General features: G+C 34.7%; 1 protein-coding gene across 3 annotated transcripts in view; it reads left to right on the top strand.

The window, feature by feature from the left end:
- The window catches only part of Ccdc171 (coiled-coil domain containing 171), a 397216-nt gene that overhangs the window by 34869 nt on the left and 340708 nt on the right, over positions 1–21639 (top strand). The window lies entirely within an intron of this gene.

The raw sequence follows: 21639 nt of genomic DNA on the forward strand, positions 1-21639 counted from the left end.
TTGAAAATTACTGATTTCATTTAACCCCTGAGGGAATGTCTGATTTACTCAGATCATAGACTGAGTGATTAATGGGGGAAAATACCACAGTGTAGCCTCCTGGTTCTCATTCCAGTGTTCTTTGTGTTTTTTCAGATCATGTGTTTTTATTCTGAAGGAGAGATAGGAGAAACTCATTCTGTTGAAAGTGTTATTGTGTATTTAAGTGAAATTTGGGAATGGTTAAGCCTTTTGAGGAAAAACTGCATAAACCAAATAACTCAAAATTTTAAATAAATTTCCATCATTTCTTCTATTATTTACTTTGTGATCAGATATGTATCTTTAGTAATTTTTTCTGTATAAGAGAAAAAAATAGCTTTTATATAGATATCAAAGATATGTGTTGGGGCTCGGGATGTGGCTCAAGTGGTAACACGCTCGCCTGGCATTCGTGAGGCACTGGATTCGATCCTCAGCACCACATAAAAATAAAATAAAGATATTTTGTCCATCTAAAAAAAAACCTAAAAAATAAATATTAAAAAAATATATGTGTTTTTACAACAATGAAAAATATTCACCTAAAACAAGTTTTGGAGTAACTTTGTGTTAGAAACAACTTTGCAAGACAGAAACTCTCAAAAAATATGCAGAGAATATGAGATACATTATTTCTTTAAGAATGAAAGCTGAAAAAAAAAAGTAAAGCTGGCATTCAACAGTGGAAATACTGAATTTGTTGTATGTGTAACTATACAGAATATCCACAAAACCACAACTTCCTAGACTTTTGGTCTTTGCAAAATGCTTTTTTCTTCATAGTTATTCCAACTGTAGAATCTGGAAGGACAGTGTGACTACTCTTTTTTAAAAATTTTTTTTAGTTGTAGATGGACACAAGAACTTTATTTTTATTTGTTTATCTTTATGTGGTGCTGAGAATCGAACCCAGGTCCTTACACTTGCAAGGCAAGTGCTCCACCACTGAGATACAACTCTAGTCCCAGTGTGTGACTACTCTATTTATGTTTTGTGGTGCTGGGGGTGGAACCCAGGGCATCGTGCATGATGGGCTAGCGTTCAGCCACTGAGAAATTTCCCACTCACAACCACTGTTTAGAATCTTCAGTATTCTAAATGTTTGTAATGTGTTTCAACAGATTTGTAAAGTGAAAAAATATATAGTAATATAATAACATTTTTGATCAGAATGCTGTGGAATCATTAAAGAGAAATTGATAATTGCCTTAGAAACGGGGAAAGACTTCACAGAGAGCAAATGATATTTGAGCGTTTGTATTTGTTCCAGGTAGCCTTTAAGACAATTATCAGACATACTTAGGGAAAATAACCCTTTCATTTCTAAACATTTGGAAATCTGTAGGGCTACCAGCCAGAGTCCTAAGCTTATAAAATAGGGTTCAGAGACATATATTTAAATATGTGGGTAATATGATTTTGGTCTAGTTTTCCTCATCAGGCCTATAAATCACAAATGAAACAAATGTGGCTTATACCAAACTTTATATTATGAAGTACCAAAAAGAATTTCAAATTCCATGTTGGTCTATGGTAATTATGTTGTAGAGAAGAATGAGGGAATATATTCCCGGGTGACTACCACCAAAGTCTTGCTTTACTGCTTTTGTAAGATAAGTTTGATTGTATTTGGTAATTGAAATGTTTAGGTCTTTCTTTCTCAATTTCTTATCTTTTTTTTAATATCAACATAATAAATTTTTTCTTTTTACAAATCAAGCTTGATACCATCCATCACCTGACTTTATATTCTAAAAACACTTTTTTGAACACAATTTGAAGGACAGTAAAATTTCATTCTCTCTCTGCTTGCTGTTGATGGGTTTAGTTTTTCATCCTATAATTAGGTGTTGGTATCACATAGTGCTCTCTTTGTGTAGCTCTCTGAGGGAATTTAGTTTTTAAATCCATTGGGGGAAAAAACCCTTGTGAAACCCTATCTTTAACAGACAAAGCTAGTATAATATTTCTTTCATCTGGGCTTTATAATTCAAACTCACTCTAAAAAAAGAAAAATTTATGCCATGTCCCTTTTCTTTACCAGGAATTGGAGTGCTAAATAGAGGCTTACTTCTTCGGAATATAAATGTAAATTCTTACAGAGTTACCTCAGAAGTTACCTCATTTTAAGATTATGTTTCTCATTTTGTAAAATGCATGTTTTCTTTTGAATAAACAAAAATTCTGTCCTTAATATTCTTTGAAATTTCAAAACAGAGCAAAACCTTGGTAATTTTAGGATACAGTGTGTTGGTCTTGAAAAATAGTTTTAAAATTTTATTTATTTAAAATTGCTAAGGGCTAGCTAGGGTTGTAGTTCAGTTGGTGGAATGCTTGTCTAGCATGTGTGAGGCACTGGGTTTGAGTCTCAGCTCTGCATATAAAGAATAATATAAAGGTTCATTACCATCTAAAAATTTTTGGAAAAAAATTGCTATTTAAAAATTGACATTTGTTTGTACTTACTTTTCTTTGTTCCTGCAGTTGCAGTGTGAACTTTGAGGATGCTAATCTGCCATGAGCTTTTCCATTGAAGGCAGTGTGGGACAGGCAGTGGTAAAGCTTTATTTATTTTTGAGTGCTGGGATAGAACCCAGGACCTTGCATGTGGTAGGCAAATGCTTTACCATTGATATTGTCAGCCCCCAGTAATTTTTTATTTTTAACTGCCATGCCCTTCCTTTGTCATTTTTTTTCAGTTAATTTTAACATGTAATTTATTAGTAGGATTGAAAACATTTAGAAGATTTTTTTTTTTAGTGTGTATTTGCATTTCCAAAATTTATAACTGATTTGGGGAATGAAGTTATCTTTTCTTTATCTATGACTAAATTTGGTGTTTGTATATAGTGGTTAGTCTGATGATTAAGGGGGAGTTTGTGAAGACTTGGGAAATGTAGATTGAAAATAATAGCATGAACTAAAGAAAGAAGAGGAAGAGTTGGGGGCAGGGTACTGAAGAAAATATTCCCACCACGCTTAGGCATCTGTAGTTTGTATGGTAAGACAGCTGTTAGGGACTGGGGTGCAATATGTCAAAGACTGACCCAGTGTTCTAGGTTCAGTTTGGAGGAAGTTACATGAAATGGAAACATTTAGGAAGTTTGTCTTAAATGATTAAGGGTAGCAAGGAACATTTCTTTGTAATTTTTTTGGAAAACTGTCTGCTGGTGTCCTCTTAGGAAAAGCCTTAGAGGGTTGGGGTTGCTGCTCAGTGGTAGTACTTATGTAGCACGTGTGAAACACTGGGTTTGATCCTCCGCACCACATAAAAATAAATATAAAATAAAAGTATTGTGTCCATCTAAAATTAAGACAAACAAAAAATTAAAAAAAAAAAGGATAGAAAAAGATCTAGAAAATGACTCTGGTACTGAATTGCCCCCTTACCCTTTCCCCCAAACAGGAAATATCTTAATATTTAATTAATAAAATTATGTGATATTCATTGTAAAAAATGTCCCTAATTTAGGAAGATTTAAAAGCAGAAAGTAAAGGTCTTCTCCCTTTTCCCTTAATTCCACTTTTTAAGGATATATAAACATATACAATGTATTTATATAAGTGAAATTATATACCTCAATAATATTTTTGCATTCATCTTGGGCTGTCCATGCCTTATTATTTTAGTTTTTCTGTCATGTGAATATTCCTAATATATTTTGGCAATCCCTTATAGATGGACATTTTCTTTCTTTCAAAAAAATTTGCTTCAATTAAAAATGATATACTGGACTAAGGATGCAGCTCAGTGGTAGTGTGCTTGCCTAGCATGTGTGAAGTCCTGGATTGAATCCCCAGACTCCAGCCCCTTGGCTCCTGCCAAAAAAAAAAAAAAAAAAAAAAAGGAAGAAGAAAGAAAAATTAATCACCATTTTTGTATATATCTTTAGGCAGTTGTTCGTGTAGGTGATTCTGTTGTATAAATGCTTAGAAGTATAATTGCTGGATATGTAAGCTTATGGATTTATAACTATGATAAATATGATAAAAAGTAAGTACCTATTTATAATCTACTGCAACAACCTATTTTTGATTATAGAACTGTTTGGGTTTTGGGGGTTTTTGGAAGAGAAACGTGTTCTAGATATTTGAGGAGATAACTTCATACTAAATTAAGGTTATAGCCAGCTGTATTGATAGGCTTTGTAAACTAGAAAAGAATAATCTGATACTTTTCTCACTACTTAGTAGGAATTCTTCAGACTGTTACAATTTTGGATTCTGAGAAATGTTGTTTATATAAGTACATACTCAGAATCATACTTTTTGGTTTATGTTTCTGGACAATGTGGAAGGAAAACAAGTATATTTGGAAAACAGCACAATGTGGTTTTCTGTGATGTTAAATGTCAATTCAAAAACGTCTCATTTAAAAATATTTTAGGTTCAACAACTCCCTCTAGTGGAAGAAGGAAAAATTTCCCCAATTTCAAGTGTTCTTAATAGGATTCTGCAAGGATCCAAGTAGGTTTTGATTTGGTTAGAAAATAAATTCTACGACAACAATTTTTAAAAAATATTTATTTTTAGTTGTAGTTGGACATAATACCTTTATTTCACTTATTTATTTTTATGTGGTGCTGAGGATTGAACCCAGGGTCTTGCACGTGCAAGACGATTGCTCTATCGCTGAGCCACAACCCTAGCCCTCCATGACAAAAATTTTAAAATTAAATTTATTCAAGGGGAGGCTAATTAATCTGTTGTATCTAGGCTTAGATTACATTGATAAAACCATAAACTTAAATACTCGAACATATTAAAAATCGAGGTATAAATATGACCAATATAACCAACCAATGTTATCAGTATAACCAATACTCATATTTGCTTCAGAATTAAAAACAATCTGGGTGTGGTGGTGCACATCTGTAATCCAAGTGGCTCAGGAGGCTGAGGCAGGAAGATCACAAGTTCAAAGCCAGCCCTCAGCAACTTGGCAAGGCTTAAGCAACTTAGCAAGGCCCTAAGATAATTTAGTGTCTCAAAGTAAAACATAAAATGGATTGGGATCGTGGCTCAACTGTAGAGCGCTCACCTAGCACCTGTGAGGCGATGGTTTGATCCTCAGCACCATATAAAAATAAATAAATGAAATGGAGGTATTGTGTCCAATTACAAGTAAAAAAAATATTTTAATCCACAACAACAAAAAATAAATAAAAGGAATTGGGGATGTGGCTTAGTGGTTATGCACCCCTGGGTTCAATCCTTGGTACAAACAAAACCCAACAAAACCAACAAACAACAAATTTTTACATCATTGAAAGAGTAACTATTGTGAATCACTTCTCCATTCTGCCACCATTTTGAAGTTGTGTTTGGTTTTCCGTCTGGATACATTGACAATTTGTCATATTGTTTTAGCATTTGTGCCTTTTACAAAAAATATTAACAGTATTCATCTTTTTCCAATTTATCCTTTTTACTTTTGTTTTTGAGATTTATCCAAGTTAATAAAATAACTATTCATTCAATTTAACTATTGTATTTTATCCTGTGTATGTACCATTATTATTAATTTAACCATTAACTACTGATTGAACTGATTGAGGTTTTTTTTTTTTTTTTTTGGTAGTAATGAGGATTGAACCCAGGGACACTACCACTGAGTTATATCTCCAGCCCCCTTTTTCATTTTGCAACAGGATCTTGCTAAGTTTCCCAGATGGCTTGGAACTTGTGATCCTTCTACCTTGGATTGAGATTTAAGTACTTTCTAAGTTTAATTTATTATTATTGTTATTTTTAGATAGACAATGCATTAATTAATTAATTAATTATTTTTTATGTGGTGGCTGAGGATTGAACCCAGTGCCTCACATGTGCTGGGTAAGTCCCGAAGCTTAAATTATTACAGTGCTTTTATGAATATCGAATGTTTTGTTTATGTAGGTATGTGTTTAATGTATAAACAAGTATTGAGAGGCAAAGTGATCTATAGTGCAGTCCTTATCAAATACCAGTGACATTCTTTACAGGTAAAAAAGGTCTGAAAATTTGTATGGAACTACAAAAAACCCAGCCAAAGCCATTCTGAGCAAGAACAGCAAAGCAAGAAGCATTACCCTATCTGGCTTCAAAGTAAATTACAAAGCTGTAGTAATCAAAACAGCACGATAGTGGTGTAAAATTAGATACATAGACCATAGGAGAATAGAGAGCCTAGAAGTAAGACCATTTATGTATAGTCTTATTTTGACAAAGGTGCTGAGAATGTATTGGAGAAAGGAGAGTTTTTTTAAGTAAATGATGCTGGGGAAAGAAGAATGAAAATAGACCCCATCACCTGTTACAAAAATCAGTTCAAAATGGATTAAAGACTTAAATGTAAAACACAAAACCATGAAACTACTAGAAGAAAATAGGAGAAATGCTTCATGACATTGCAATGGGCAAAGGATTATTTGGACAAGACCCCAAAAGCACAGGAAACAAAAGCAAAAAATAAACAAAAGGTATAATGGTATTAGATCAAACTAAACAACTTCTGCACAGCAAAAACAAAAACAAAAACAAAAAACCCCAAACCAAAATCAAAAAGAAACCCCCAACATGTTATTTGGACATCTGCTCACTTCTTCAGTAATCTTTTTAAACTTTTGATATTAATCTGCATGAAAGAAATGAAAGAAACGATTTCATTTAGATAATAATAATGAATTTTCAGCACCTTTCTCTATACCTAAACCTCATGCGTATATTTCTGCTGACAACTGTTGAAGAACAATGAGGGACTAAGTCTGAATTGGCTATAGAAACTGGACTCATTGGGACAAGAAGTCTATTCCTGGAGCTATAGGGTTCCTAGAATAAATGAGTTTTTATGTCATTAAAATACCAACTTGGAATATATATTTTTTTAAAGATGTAAAATGTGTGATTTATAGAAGCAATTTAAGAAAATATCTTATCAGTTTATATAAGACAGGAAAACCAGGACATTTTGACTACACCATTTTGATTCCTAAGAAGGGTGACTTCACTTAAATAGAGCATAATAAATGAAATTTATTTTAAATTGGTTTGAAGACATATATTTGAGGCACTCATATCACTGTGGAAATTGGCAATTATTTTGATTCCCCCCACAGGTCTGGTCAAATATGAAAGATTAGTCAGTATTGTCCCTGGGGGAAGAACTTTAATTGAAGGTATTCATTGTCACATTAAAGAATGAACTGAAGTCATTTGAATGATGTAAAAGACAATAAAGAATGTTAAATATAAATAAAAAGAATCACCTAATAAATCTATATGCATTTACCTCATTCAATATATGGGAATATATATGTATCCTTTCATAAATTTATAATCTATAATACGTAAATCAAGTTGTATTATATCAGTATGTTGAAAACAGACTCCAATGATAAACTAAAACTAGCAAAAATTACATGGATATAATTTTTGAGTAAAAAATTTAAAAAGGAAATTATAACAGAAAAGTTAACCATTATAAAACTAATAAATACAGTAAAAACTGATAGTTGTCAGATCTACACAGGGTGAAATTTAATTTACTATGCAATGACAGAAGCATTTAAAGTTTATTTATAAAATTTAGGTCTGTAAAATTTGGTTCCAGGAAAATTGTAGTTGGTGGAAATAATACCCCCCAAAATAAACTTAACTGTAGCCAGTTTCCAGCTCTATTGAGTAGGTCAAATGAGAATAATACATCTGCAGAATGAAATTAATATTCTTAGCTAATCAAAGCATTAGTGCATAGAAAGGAGAGGAGAAACTTAATACATGGTTGATACAAGCTGAGTCAACATTTAAGATAGACAGGGCTCTCCTGGGCATTGTTAGGTTGGTATAGATGGTACAGTATATTTGAGGGTTCTAATTATTAATATGTCTGTAAGATAAGTGTTTATATTCGAATATAGACGGTTCTTTCTCAGCTTGACAGATAGCCGTCGTCCTGGAATGTCCATTTCCTGTTATCCTGGGAATTTACTTTGCTTTTCTCCTGTATTGTATTTCCTCTTTTTTTCAAAAAAATTTTTTGTAGTTGTTGATGAACCCTTATTTTATTTATTTGTATGTGGTGCTGAGAATCAAACCTGGTGCCTTACATATGCTAGGCAAATGCTCTACTACTGAGCTGTAACCCCAATTCCTGTATTTACTTTTACCTGAAATCTAATTTTTTTCCTCTTTTTTTTTTTTCGTTTATTTTTTGTGGTGCTGAGGATTGAATCCTTGGCCTGTGCATGTGAGGCAAGCACTCTACCAACTGAGCTATATCCCTAGCCCTAATTTTTTTCCTCTTTGTTTTCTCATTTTGGTGGAACACATCCTCTAGGAGTTTCATGGTGGATGAGAAGCAAATTCCCTTCGAATTTCCTTCCTTTGTTCATCTTTCTTTCTCTTCTTTCTTATTTTAGAATTGAACCACCCATGGCCTTAATGAGAAGTAAATTCTTTCTACTAGGCCTTTATTTGATTTCATATCTAATTGAAATTTTTGCTGTTTGTACGCTATGATTTATGGTTTGCCCTCTCTGAAAAATCATGTTGAAATTTAATACCCATCATGAGATAGTAAGAGGGTGGAAATGGTTTGACTATGGTGCTTACAGATGCCTTTGTGAAGTGATTGGATGGATAAGGTCATCAGAGTAGAGCCCCCATGACCATTGGTGACTTTATAAGAGAGAAAGACCAAGTCACACACTCTTTTTCTCTTGTCATATGATGATGCTTTGTGCCATCTCAGGACTCAACCAGCAAGAAGGCTATTACCAGATGTGTCCCCTCAACCTTGAACCAGAATTGTGAGCCAATATAAACCTCTTTTCTTTACAACTTACCCAATCTGTGATTTTGTATTAATAGTAACAGAAAATGGACTGAGACAGTATGAATTTTAGATTGGAAATAATTTTCCTGTAGCATACTGACAGGATTTTTCTGCTTCCCTTTATCTAATAGTGCTGTGATTGAGATGCCTGAAGCCATTCTGATTCTTTATACTTTGAGTATGAATATAATTTTTAAAAAATTTATGGGCAAAATTTTTGCTGAAAATTTTTAGAGATTACCTTGTCTTATTTCATTTGTGATTTCTCTTGTGTTTTCATTGTTCTTCTGTAGGTTTCCTTAAATTAGTTGAATGTTGGATTCTCTGGTCTGATCCATGAGTTATATTTTCTGCTTTTCATCTAATGACATATTTTTCATATTGGCTGCACCAATTTGCAGTCCCACCAGCAGTGTATGAGTGTACCTTTTTCCCCCTCATCCTCACCAACACTTATTATTGTCTGTCTTCATAATAGCTGCCATTCTGTTGGAGTAAGATGATATCTTAGAGTAGTTTTGATTTGCATTTCTCTAATTGCTAGAGATGATGAACATTTTTCCTTATACTTGTTGATCGATTGTATATCCTCTTCTGAGAAGTGTCTGTTCAGGTCCTTGGCCCATTTATTGATTGGGTTATTTGTTTTTTTTGTGTTTATTTTTTTGAGTTCTTTATATATCCTAGAGATTAGTGCTCTATCTGATGTGTGAGCGGTAAAAATTTGTTCCCAAGTTGTAGGCTCTCTATTCACCTCACAGATTGTTTATTTTGCTGAGAAGAAGTTTTTTTTGTTTGAATCCGTTCTATTTATTGATTCTTGGTTTTAATTCTTGTGCTACAAGAGTCTCATTAAGGAAGGTGGGGCCTAATCCCACATGATGAAGGTTAGGGCCTACTTTTTCTTCTATTAGACACAGAGTCTCTGGTTTAATTCCTAGGTCCTTGATCCATTTTGAGTTAAGTTTTGTGCATGGTGAGAGATAGGGGTTTAATTTCATTTTGTTGCATATGGATTTCCAGTTTTCCCAGCACCATTTGTTGAAGAAGCTATCTTTTCCCCAATGCATGTTTTTGGCACCTTTGTCTAATATAAGATAATTGTAATGTTGTGTGTTAGTCTCTGTGTCCTCTATTCTGTACCATTGGTCTACCAGTCTGTTTTGGTGCCAATACCATTCTGTTTTTGTTAGTATTTGTCTGTAGTATAGTTTAAGATCTGGTATTTCCTTAGCTATTCTGAGTCTCTTATTTTTCCAGATGAATTTCATGATTGATTTTGAGTTTTATTTCTATGAGGAAAGCCATTGGGATTTTGATTGGAGTTGCATTAAATCTGTATAGTGCTTTTGATAGTATGGTCGTTTTGATGATATTTATTCTGCCTATCCAAGAGCAAGGTAGATATTTCCATCTTCTAAGGTCTTCTTTGATTTCTTTCTTTAGGATTCTGTAGTTTTCATTGTATGGATTTTTAAGTTGATTCCCAAGGGTTTTTTTTTTTTTTTTTTTGATGCCATTATAAATTGGGTAGTTTTCCTCATTTTTCTCTTAGAATATTTGTCACTGATTTCAGAAATGCCTTTGATTTATGGGTGTTGATTTTATATTCTGCTACTTTGCTGAATTCATTTACTAGTTCCAGAAGTTTTCTGGTGGAGCTTTTTGGATCTTCTAGGTATAGAATCATATCGTCATCAAATAGTGCTGATTTAAGTTCTTCTTTTCCTATATGCATCCCTTTAATTTCTTTCATCTGTCTAATTGCTCTGGCCAGTGTTTCAAGAACTATGTTAAATAGAAGTTGTGAAAGAGGGCATCCCTGTCTTGTTCCAGTTTTTAGAGGGAATGCCTTCAATTTTTCTTCATTTAGAATGATGTTTTCCTGGGGCTTAACGTAGATAGCCTTTGCAATGTTGAGATATGTTCCTGTTATCCCTAGTTTTTCTAGTGCTTTGAACATGAAGGGGTGCTGTATTTTGTTGAATGCTCTTTCTGCATCTATTGAGATTATCATATGATTCTTATTTTTGAATCTACTGATGTGATGAGTTACATTTTTTGATTTTCGTATGTTGAACCAACCTTACATCCCTGAGATGAATCCTACTTCATCATGGTGCACAATCTTTTTGATATGTTATTGTATTCAATTTGCTAGAATTTTATTGAGAATTTTTGCATGTATGTTTATTAGAGAGATTGGTCTAAAGTTTTCTTTCTTTGATGTGTCTTTGCCTGGCTTTGGGATCAGGGTGATATTGGCCTCAGAGAATGAGTTTGGAAGTGCTGCCTCTTTTTCTGTTTTCCGAAATAAATTGAAGAGTATTGGTATTAATTCGTCTTTAAAGGTCTTGTAGAACTTGGGTGTGTATCCATCCAGTCCTGGGCTTTTCTTGGTTAGTAGGCTTCTGATGGTGTCTTCTATTTCATCACTTGATATTTATCTGTTTAAATTATGTATATCTTCCTGATTCAATCTGGGCAAATCATATGACTTAAGAAATTTGTCGATGTCTTCTATTTTATTGGAGTATAAGTTTTTAAAATAATTTCTAACTATCCTCTGTATTTCTGTAGAGTCTGTTGTGATATTACCTTTTTCATCACGTATGCAGGTAATTTAAATTTTCTTTCTCTTCATTTGTGTAGCTAAGGGTCTGTCAATTTTATTTATTTTTTTAAAGAACCAACTTTTTGTTTGACAAATTTTTTCAATTGTTTCTTTTGTTTTGATTTCATTGATTTCAGCTCTAATTTAAATTATTTCTTGCCTTCTACTGCTTTTGCTGTTGATTTGTTCTTGTTTTTCTAGGGCTTTGAAATGTAATGTGAGATCATTTATTTGTTGACTTTTTCTTCTTTTAAGGAATGAACTCCATGCAGTGAACTTTCCCCTTAGTTCTGCTTTCATAGTGTCCCAGAGATTTCGATATGTTGTGTCTGTGTTCTCATTCACCTCTAAGAATTTTTTAATCTTGATGTCTATTATAACCTATTATTCATTCAGTAGCATATTGTTTAGTCTCCAGTTGTTGGGTAAGTTTTATTTTTTATTTTGTTATTGATTTTTAATATCATTCCATTATGATCTGATAAAATGCATGGTAGTATCTCTACTTTTTTGTATTTGCTAAGAGTTGCTTTGTGGCATATTACATGGTCTATTTTAGAGAAGGATCCATATACTGCTGAGAATAAAGTGTATTTATTTGTTGATGAATGAAATAAATATTCTATATCTGTTGGTTAAGTCTAAGTTATTGATTGTATTATTGAGTTCTATAGTTTCTTTGTTCAACTTTTGTTTGGACGATCTCTCTAGTGGTGAGAGAGGTGTGTTAAAGTCCCCTAAAATTATTGTGTTGTGGTTCAATTTGATGCTTGAACATGAGAAGAATTTGTTTGATGAACATAGTTGTACCATTGTTTGGGGCATATATGTTTATGATTGTTATGTCTTGTTGGTATGGTTTTCTTGAGCAGTATGAATGTCCATCTCTATCCCTTTTGATTAACTTTGGCTTGAAGTCTACTTTATTTGATACGAGGATGGAAACCCCTGCTTGCTTCTGCAGTTCATATGCATGGTATGATTTTTCCCAGAATTTTAGCTTCAGTCTGTGTAAGTCTTTTCCTATCAGATGAGTCTCCTGGAGGCAGCATATTTTTGGGTCTTTTTTAAAATTCGATCTGCTAGCCTATGTCTTTTGATTGGTGAGTTTTAAGCCATTAACATTCAGGGATATTATTGAGACAGGGTTTGTATTCCCAGCCATATTTTTTATTTTTGTTATTTAAGTTCACTTGATTTTCTTATTTGATTAGTTTTTCCTTTAGGGTACTACCTCCCTCTTTTAATTTTCATCGTTGTTTTTGTTTCTTCTTCACGAAATACTTTTCCCAGGATGTCTTGTAGTGCCAGTTTCCTAGGTATAAATTCTTTTAACTTTTGTTTATCATGGAAGGTTTTTATTTCATCTTCAATCTAAAGTTTAATTTTGCTACAAGATTCTTTGTTGGCACCCATTTTCTTTCAGAGCTTGATATATGTTATTCCAGGATCTTCTAGCTTTCAGGGTCTGTGTTGAAAAATCTGCTGGTATCCTAATTGGTTTTCCCCTGTATGTAATCTGATTCCTTTCTTTTGTGGCTTTTAAAATTCTCTCCTTATTCTGTGTGTTGGGCATTTTTATTATAATGTGCCTTGGTGTGGATCTATTGTGATTTTGTATATTCGGCATCCTGTAGGCTTTTTGAATTTGGATTTCCAATTTATTTTTCATGTTTGGAAAGTTTTCTGATATTATTTCATTGAATAGATTGTTCATTCCTTTGGTTTGGACCTCTATGTCTTCCTCTATCGTAATAACTCTTAAATTTGGTCTTTTTATGCTGTCCCATATTTTTTGAATGTTCTGCTCGTGGTTTCTTACCATTATTACTGTATGGTCTGTGTTCTTTTCAAGATTATATATTTTATCTTCATTGTCTGATGTCCTATCTTCCAAATGGTCTAATCTGTTGGTGATGATTTCATTTGAGCTTTTAATTTGTTTTGTTGTTTCTTTAATTTCAAGGATTTCTGTTTGTTTTTGTTTTTAGAACTTACATCTCCCGGTTGAGGTGATCTTTTGCTTCCTGTATTTGTTTATGTAGCTCCTTGTTGAAGTTATCTTTCACTGCCTATATTTGTTCTATTATATCTTCCTTGAGTTCACAGAACATTGTAGCATTGTATACATCCTGAACTCCTTTTCTGTCATTTCTTCTGTTCTGGCTGCCAATGATTCTAATGATGTGGTGTCTTGATTTGTTTGGGGAACTTTCTTCCCTTGTCTTTTCATATTGTTCATGTGTCTTCCTTTCCAGCTCTGTGAGTCTGGGGTGTTATTGTTTTTACCCTATACCTTTGTAGTGATCTTGTAGGGTTCCAAGATCTCTCCTTTGTGGGGAAGGACAATGTTAAGTGATTCCAATATCAACAATATACCACCTATGAACAATTTGTTGTTATTAAGACTTTACAGTTTAGTCTCAATATTCAGAAATTTTGGATTCAATTATTATCTAAAATATAATCAGTAGTTTTGTAAAGAGGTTTACTGTTTCTAACAGTGGAGAAAAACTGAGGGTGGGATGTAGGATGATATACTGAAGAGGTAGGACAAGAGGATATAGAGTTAATATATCTTAGGAAGTGTGAAAGAGAAATCTTATGAAGAGGGTTAGTAGCAAGATAACAGATAGGAAGTAATTTAGGGTAGACAAGTACATAGGAATATAGTAGAATACATAAAACAAACATATGTATTTAGAAGAATACGGAATGTTAAAATAGTAATATTTGGAGGGGAAAGAAAAATGAAAGTAGAAAAAAGAAAAGAAAAAAAGGGCATATACAACATCTCTATATTATGTTAATCAGATGTACCAGTCCTCAAAATTCTATTTCATGCAAAATTATTGGTTTCACATATGTTGGGGATATGAGGGTCGGAGGATAGAAGGGTAGAAGAGAAAGAAAAAAAATACTTGAAGGAAGAAACCAGGGTTGTTACTAGTTTCAGAGGTCTATATCTTTTCTGCTTCTCTTATCATCCAGTAGGTGGGGTTGTCTGTTGTAAGTTGGTGTCTCTTCCCTCAGGATGGTGGAGGTAACCAGGGTGGGAAGACTGGTCCTGGTGTAGGGTGCCTGGAAGCGTGGAGTGCCACCCATCATTCCCTGCAAGGAGACTGCACCTCAGCGGTCTCTTTTTGGGACCTCTGGTATGACTTGAGCACCTGGTACTATCTCCCTATCTTTCCTGGAGATTTCCCAGTTCCTGGTCTCTCTATTAGGCTTCAAACTTTAGCCCTGTCTCCCTCTCCCTTAACAGTTCCCAGTTGCAGGACCTCTAACACCAAGGCTCACACCAGGTGGGTGACGCCCTGATTGCACTGTACACTCGTCCAACTGAGAGCTGTTTTGTGTTGGGTAGTTACTGTGTCAAGTTATTGCTGCTGGGGAGAGGTGGAGTTGGAAACCTGTACCTGGCCAGATGGAGATCCAATCTGGGAGCTGCCCCCACCAAATTGGTGAGAAAGGTGATTCAAGATGGAGGCAGTCTGCTTCAAGTGCTGGGGTGTCTGGTGAGGCGGGGGGAGCTGGCTGATGGCATTGTGCTGTGGGTAGGTAGCAGCCGAGTGACCTGTGTGGGAGCAGAGCACAGTCTGGAGTTCTGCAGAGGTGCTGATAGGTGATTCTGCTAAGGTGCCCACAAGCCCTGCGTGGGCTAGAACTTTGGGCTTTCTTTGTTGGGAGCCAGGAGTCCTACTCAAATGCTGAGGCTCAGAGCCCTGTGTGGGGGTCACAGTGCTGATGATTTCTGTGGGAATTAGCTGTATAGGGGTCCTTTCACACTCTAAGAGATGCAGTTCTCCAACTAGATCATGGAGTGACACAGAATGCTGCCTCCCTCTGGCCCACCATCTTCTCTTCTCCTCTGTTTTATATCTTTTTGTATGTGATTTGCTAGCATTAAGAATTTTTGCATGTATGTTTATCAGGGATATTGGTCTGAAGTTTTCTTTCCTTGATGTGTCTTTGATTTTAGTATCAGGGTGATACTAGCTTCATCGAATGAGTTTGGAAGAGTTCTCTCCTTTTCTATTTCATGGAATAATATGAGGAGTATGGGTGTAAGTTTTTCTTTGAAGGTCTTTTTTTTTTTTTTTTTTAAGAAAGAGGGGAGAGAGAGAGAGAGAGAGAGAGAGAGAGAGAGAGAGAGAGAGAGAATATTTTTTTTAATATTTATTTTTCAGTTCTCGGCAGACGCAACATCTTTGTTTGTATGTGGTGCTGAGGATCGAACCCGGGCCACACGCATGGCAGGCAAGCGCGCTACCGCTTGAGCCACATCCCCAGCCCCTCTTTGAAGGTCTTGTAGAACTCAGCTGAGAATCCATCTGGTCTTGGGCTTTTCTTTGTTGGTAGGCTTTTGATGGTGTCTTCAGTTTCATTGCTTGAAATTGATTTGTTTAAATTTTGTATTTTCTCCTGATTCAATTTCGGTAGGTCATGTGTCTGTATAAACTTGTTGATGTCTTCAAATTTTTCTATCTTATTGCAGTATAGATTTTCGAAATAGTTTCTGATTATTGTCTGAATTTCATTGGTTTCTGCAGTGGTATTTCTTTTTTCATCACATATTTTAGTAATTTGAGATTCCTCTTTTTTTTTTTTCCCTTCATTATTGTGGCTAAAGATCTATTAATTTTATTTATTTTTTTCAAAGAACCAACTTTTTTTTTCATCGATTTTTTTTTGGTGGGGAGTACTGGGGATTGAATTCAGGGGCACTCAGCCACTGAGCCACATCCCTAGCCCTATTTTGTATTTTATTTAGAGACCGGGTCTCACTGAATTGCTTAGTGCCTAGCTTTTGCTGAGGCTGGCTTTGAACTTGTGATCCTCCTGCCTCAGCCTTCTGAGCTGCTGGGATTATAAATGTATAATAGTACTCCTGGCTGTTTCATTGATTCTTTTGAAAAAAAATTTGTTTCAATTTTATTAATTTTGGTGTAGTTTTAAGATCTGGTATAGTGATACCACCTGTTTCACTCTTCCTGCGTAGAATTGCTTTAGCTATTCTGGGTCTCTTATTTTTCCAGATGAATTTCATAATTGCTTTTTCTATTTCTGTGAGGAATGCTGTTGGGATTTTGATCGGAATTGCGTTGAATCTGTAGAGTGCTTTTGGTAATATGGCCATTTTAATAATATTAATTCTGCCTATCCATGAGCAAGGTATATCTTTCCATCTTCTAAGGTCTTCTTATATTTCTCTCTTTAGGGTTCTATAGTTTTCATTGTATAGATCTTTCACCTCTTTTGTTAAGTTGATTCCCAAGTATTTTGTTTTTTTTGAGGATGTTGTGAATGGGGTAGTTTTCCTCATTTCCATTTCAGAGGATTTGTTACTGATATACAGGAATGTCTTTGATTTATGGGTGTTGATTTTATATTCTGCCACTTTGGTGAATTCATTTACTAGATCTAGAAGTTTCTTGGTAGAACTTTTTTTATCTGCTAGGTATAGGATCATATCATCAGCAAATAGTGCTAGTTTAAGTTCTTCTTTTCCTATATTTATGCCTTTAATTTCTTTCATCTAATTGCTCTGGCTAGTGTTTCAAGAACTATGTTGAATAGAAGTGGTGAGAGAGGGCATCCCTGTCTTCTTCAGATTTTAGAGGGAATGTCTTCAGTTTTTCTCCGTTTAGAATGATGATGGCCTGAGGCTTAGCGTAGATAGCTTTTACAATGTTGAGGTAAGTTCCTGTTATCCCTAGTTTTTCTAGTGTTTTAAACATAAAGGGATGATGTATTTTGTCGAAGGCTTTTTCTGTGTCGATATATCGAGATGATCATATGGTTCTTATCTTTAAATCTATTGATGTGGTGAATTACATCCTTGCATCCAGCCTTGCATCCCGGGGATGAAACCCACTTGATCATGGTGTACGATCTTTTTGATATGGTTTTGTATCCGATTTGCCAGAATTTTATTGAGGATTTTTGCATCTATATTCATTAGAGATATTGGTCTGAAATTTTCTTTCTTTGAAGTGTCTTTGTCTGGTTTTGGAATCAGGGTGATATTGACCTCATAGAATGAATTTGGAAGTACTCCCTCTTTTTCTGTTTCCTAAAATAGATTGAAGAGTATTGGTATTAGTTCTTCTTTAAAGGTCTTGTAAAACTCTGCAGTATATCCATCCAGTCCTGGGCTTTTCTTGGTTGGTAATCTTTTGATTGCTTCTTGTATTTCTTCACATGATATTGGTCTGTTTAAGTTGTCTATATCTTCCTGACTCAATCTGGGCAGATCATATGACTTAAGGAATTTATCGATGCCTTTGCTGTCTTCTATTTTATTGGAATATAAGATTTCAAAATAATTTCTAATTATTTTCTGTATTTCTGTAGAGTCTGTTGTAATATTGCCTTTTTCATCCCGTATGCTAGTAATTTGGGTTCTCTCCTTTGTTAGCATGGCTAAGGGTCTGTCAATCTTATTTATTTTTTTCAAAGAACCAACTTTTAGTTTTGTCAATTTTTTTAATTGTTTCTTTTATTTCGATTTCATTGATTTCAGCTCTTATTTTGGTTATTTCTTGCCTTCTACTGCATTTGCTGCTCTTTTTCTAGGGCTTTGAGATGTAGTGTGAGATCATTTATTTGTTGGCTCTTTCTTTTTTTTGAGGAATGAATTGCATGCAATGAATTTTCCTCTTAGTACTGCTTCATAGTGTCCCATAGATTTTGATATGTTGTGTCTGTATTTTCATTTATCTCTAAGAATTTTTAAATTTCCTCCTTGATGTCTTCTGTAACCATTGTTCATTCAGTAGCATATTGTTCATTCTCCAAGTGATATAGGAATTTTTCTTCCTTATTTTATCGTTGATTTCCAATTTCATTCTATTATGATCGGATAAAATGCATGGTAATATCTCTACTCCTTTATATTTGCTAAGAGTTGCCCTATGGTATAATATATGGTCTATTTTTGAGAAGGATCCATGAGCTGCTGAGAAAAAAGTGTATCCGTTTGATTTTGGTTGATATATTCTATATATGTCAATTAAGTCTAAGTTATTAATTGTGTTATTGAGGTCTATAGTTTCTTTATTCAACTTTTGTTTGGAAGATCTGTCCAGAGGTGAGAGAGGTGTGTTAAAGTCACCCATGATTATTGTGTTGTGGCCTATTTGTCTCTTGAACTTGAAAAGAGTTTGCTTGATGAACATAGCTGCACCATTGTTTGGGGCATATATATTAATGATTGTTATGTCTTGTTATTGAATGGTTCCCTTTAGCAGTATGTAATGTCCTTCTTTATCTCTTTTGATTAACTTTGGCTTGAAGTCTATTTTATTTGATATGAGTATGGACACCCCTGCTTGCTTCCAAGGTCCATGTGAGTGATATGATTTTTCCCAACCTTTCACCCTCAGTCTGTGTATGTCTTTTCCTATCAGATGAGTCTCCTGTAGGCAGCATATTATTGGATCTTTTTATGTGTTTTGATTGGTGAGTTTAAGCCATTAACATTTAGGGTTACTATTGAGATATGGTTTGTACTTCCAGCCATGTTTGTTTATTTTTGTTACTTAACTTGATTTGTTTTTCCTCTTTGATTAGTTTTTCTCCTTACTGTACTACTTCCCACTGTTGATTTTCGATGTTGTTTTTCATTTCCTCTTCGTGTAATGTTTTGCCCAAGATGCTTTGCAGAACTGATTTTCTAGCTGCAAATTCTTTTAACTTTTGTTTATTGTAGAAGGTTTTTATTTCATTGTCAAACCTGAAGTTTAGTTTGCTGGATACAAGATTCTTGGTTTGAACCCATTATCTTTCAGTGTTTGAAATACATTGTTCCAGGATCTTCTAGCTTTCAGCGTCTGTGATGAAAAATCAGCCGCTAACCTAATTGGTTTATCCCTAAATGTAATCTTCCTCCTTTCTCTTTTAGCTTTTAAAATTATCTCCTTGTTCTATATGTTGGACATTTTCATTATTATGTGTCTTGTCGTGGGTCTCTTGTGGTTTTGTACTTTCAGGCTTGTAGGATTTGGATTTCTGTTTCATTCTTCATGTCTGGAAAGTTTTCTAAAATTATTTCATTGAACAGATTGCTCATTCCTTTGGTTTGGACCTCTATACCTTCCTCTATCTCTATAACTCTTAAATTTGGTCTTTTTATGGTATCCCAGATTTCTTGAATTTTCTGCTCATGGTTTTTTATCAGCTTTTCTGAGTTGTTTAGGCTCTTTTCAAGATGATATATTTTGTCTTCATTGTCTGATGTTCTGACTTCTAATTGGTCTACTCTACCGATGATACTCTCATTTGAGTTTTTAATTTGGTTTATAATTTCTTTCATTTCCAGGATTTCTGTTTGTTTTTTTTTTTTTGCATAACCTCTATCTCCCTGTAGAGTTTATCTTTTGCTTCTTGGATTTGTTTATGTAATTCATTGTCAAAGTGAACTTTCATTGTTTGCATTTGCTGTCTAATGTCTTCCTTAAGACTCCATATCATCTGAACCATGTATATCTTGAATTCTATCTGACATTCCTTCTGCTGCAGATTTACCTCTTCTAATATTGACTTGTCCTGCATTGTTTGTGGTCCTTTCTTTCCTTGTCTTTTCATATTGCTCACATTTCTTTCCAGCTCTGTGTGACTGTTGTGTTAATATTTTTTCCCCTATATATTTATATTGCTCTTATATAGTTCCAAAATCTCTCTTTTGTGGAGAAAAACAATGTTAACAGTTCCCAATATCAATAATACATCATCTATGAGCAAGTTTTCATTATTACTACATTTATAGTTAGACTCTATGTCTACAGATGTTGGCTTCAATTAGTATTTAGAATATAGTCATTAGTTTCATAAAAGGCATACCATTTCTGGTGGTGTACAGAGAACTGAGGGTCAGTCATAGGACATCATGTTAAGGGGGAAAGGAGTGAGGGTATGGGATTACTCTAACTTAGAAACTTTAGAGGAGAACTCTAATGAATAGACAGGGGTAATTTATGGAAGAATGTATAACTTCAAACTCCTTATCTGTATTTAGAAAATTACCCTACGTGTAAATAGTAAAAGATAGGAGGTTGAAAGTGGGATAGAGGGAGGAAGAAAAAAGAAGAAAAAAAAGAAGAAAAGAGAAAAAATAACATGGAAAGAAAGAAAGAGAGGGAGAAAGAAAATAAGAAAAAATAAAGGGGTGAGGGGTGAGGTGGGGCCTATGCAATTCCTCTATATTATATTATTCTGGTGATTCAGTTCTTAAAGTCTAATTTCATGCAAAATTCTTGGATTCACATATTTTGAGGTTGTGAGGAGCAGAGGGGGAAGGGTAGAGGAGTGGATGAGAAGATAGAGAAAAGGAAAGAAAGAAAGAAAGAAGGAGGGAAGGGAAGGGAAGGGAAGGGAAAGGGAAGGGAAAGGGAAGGGGAAGGGGAAAGGGAAGGGGAAGGGGAAGGGGAAGGGGAGGAAAGGAAAGGAAAGGAAAGGAAAGGAAGATCTCAGAACTCTGTTTTCTTTTTTTCCAGTAGGTGGAGTTGTCTTTTCCTGGCTTGAGTCTCTGTATTTAGGGGGGTGGAGGTAGCCAGTGTGAGAGGACTTGAACTTCCACTTGGAGCCTCCCTACTTTTAGTCTCTGATTTGGAAACTAGGTGCCTGTACAGTTGCTGTTCTGCGTTGATAGCTACGCCCCCCAAAAGCTTGTGGGAAAAATTTTGAGTTATCACCGCTGCGGGTGGGGGAGTTGGAAACCAGGTACCTGATCCGCCGCAGAACCGTGCTGGTAGCCACACCCACCGATAGATGGCGAGTAAGGTTTTCCAAGATGGATTCCGTCTGTTACCCGCATAGGGTGTTTGGTGAGGTGGGGGTGCTGGGGTAGCCTTGTGCTGTGTTCAGAGCTGGGTCTAGTGACCCGCAAGCAAAGCCTGTGTTCTGCGCCACCTTCCGTCTGCACTGAGCCGAGGGAGGGCCGCCGGGCCTTCAGTCTGCGCCGAGCCGCTGGATTTTTTTTTTTTTTAATTTAGTATCATGTCTTCAGGATTCATCCGTTTTGTAATGTGTACTGGTATCTCATATATTTATGTTAAGATAATATTTTGTTGTATAGATATATGACATTATTTATCGGATGGTAGATATTTGTGTTATTTCTACTTTTTGAGCACTCTAACAGTTCTACTATGAACTTTATTTGTGTACAAATATTTGAGTTGACATA

Source organism: Marmota monax, unplaced genomic scaffold (assembly GCF_021218885.2).
Source record: "Marmota monax isolate L192 unplaced genomic scaffold, Marmota_monax_Labrador192_F-V1.1 WCK01_AAM20220418_F8-fsc00033, whole genome shotgun sequence".
Taxonomy (NCBI): domain Eukaryota; kingdom Metazoa; phylum Chordata; class Mammalia; order Rodentia; family Sciuridae; genus Marmota; species Marmota monax.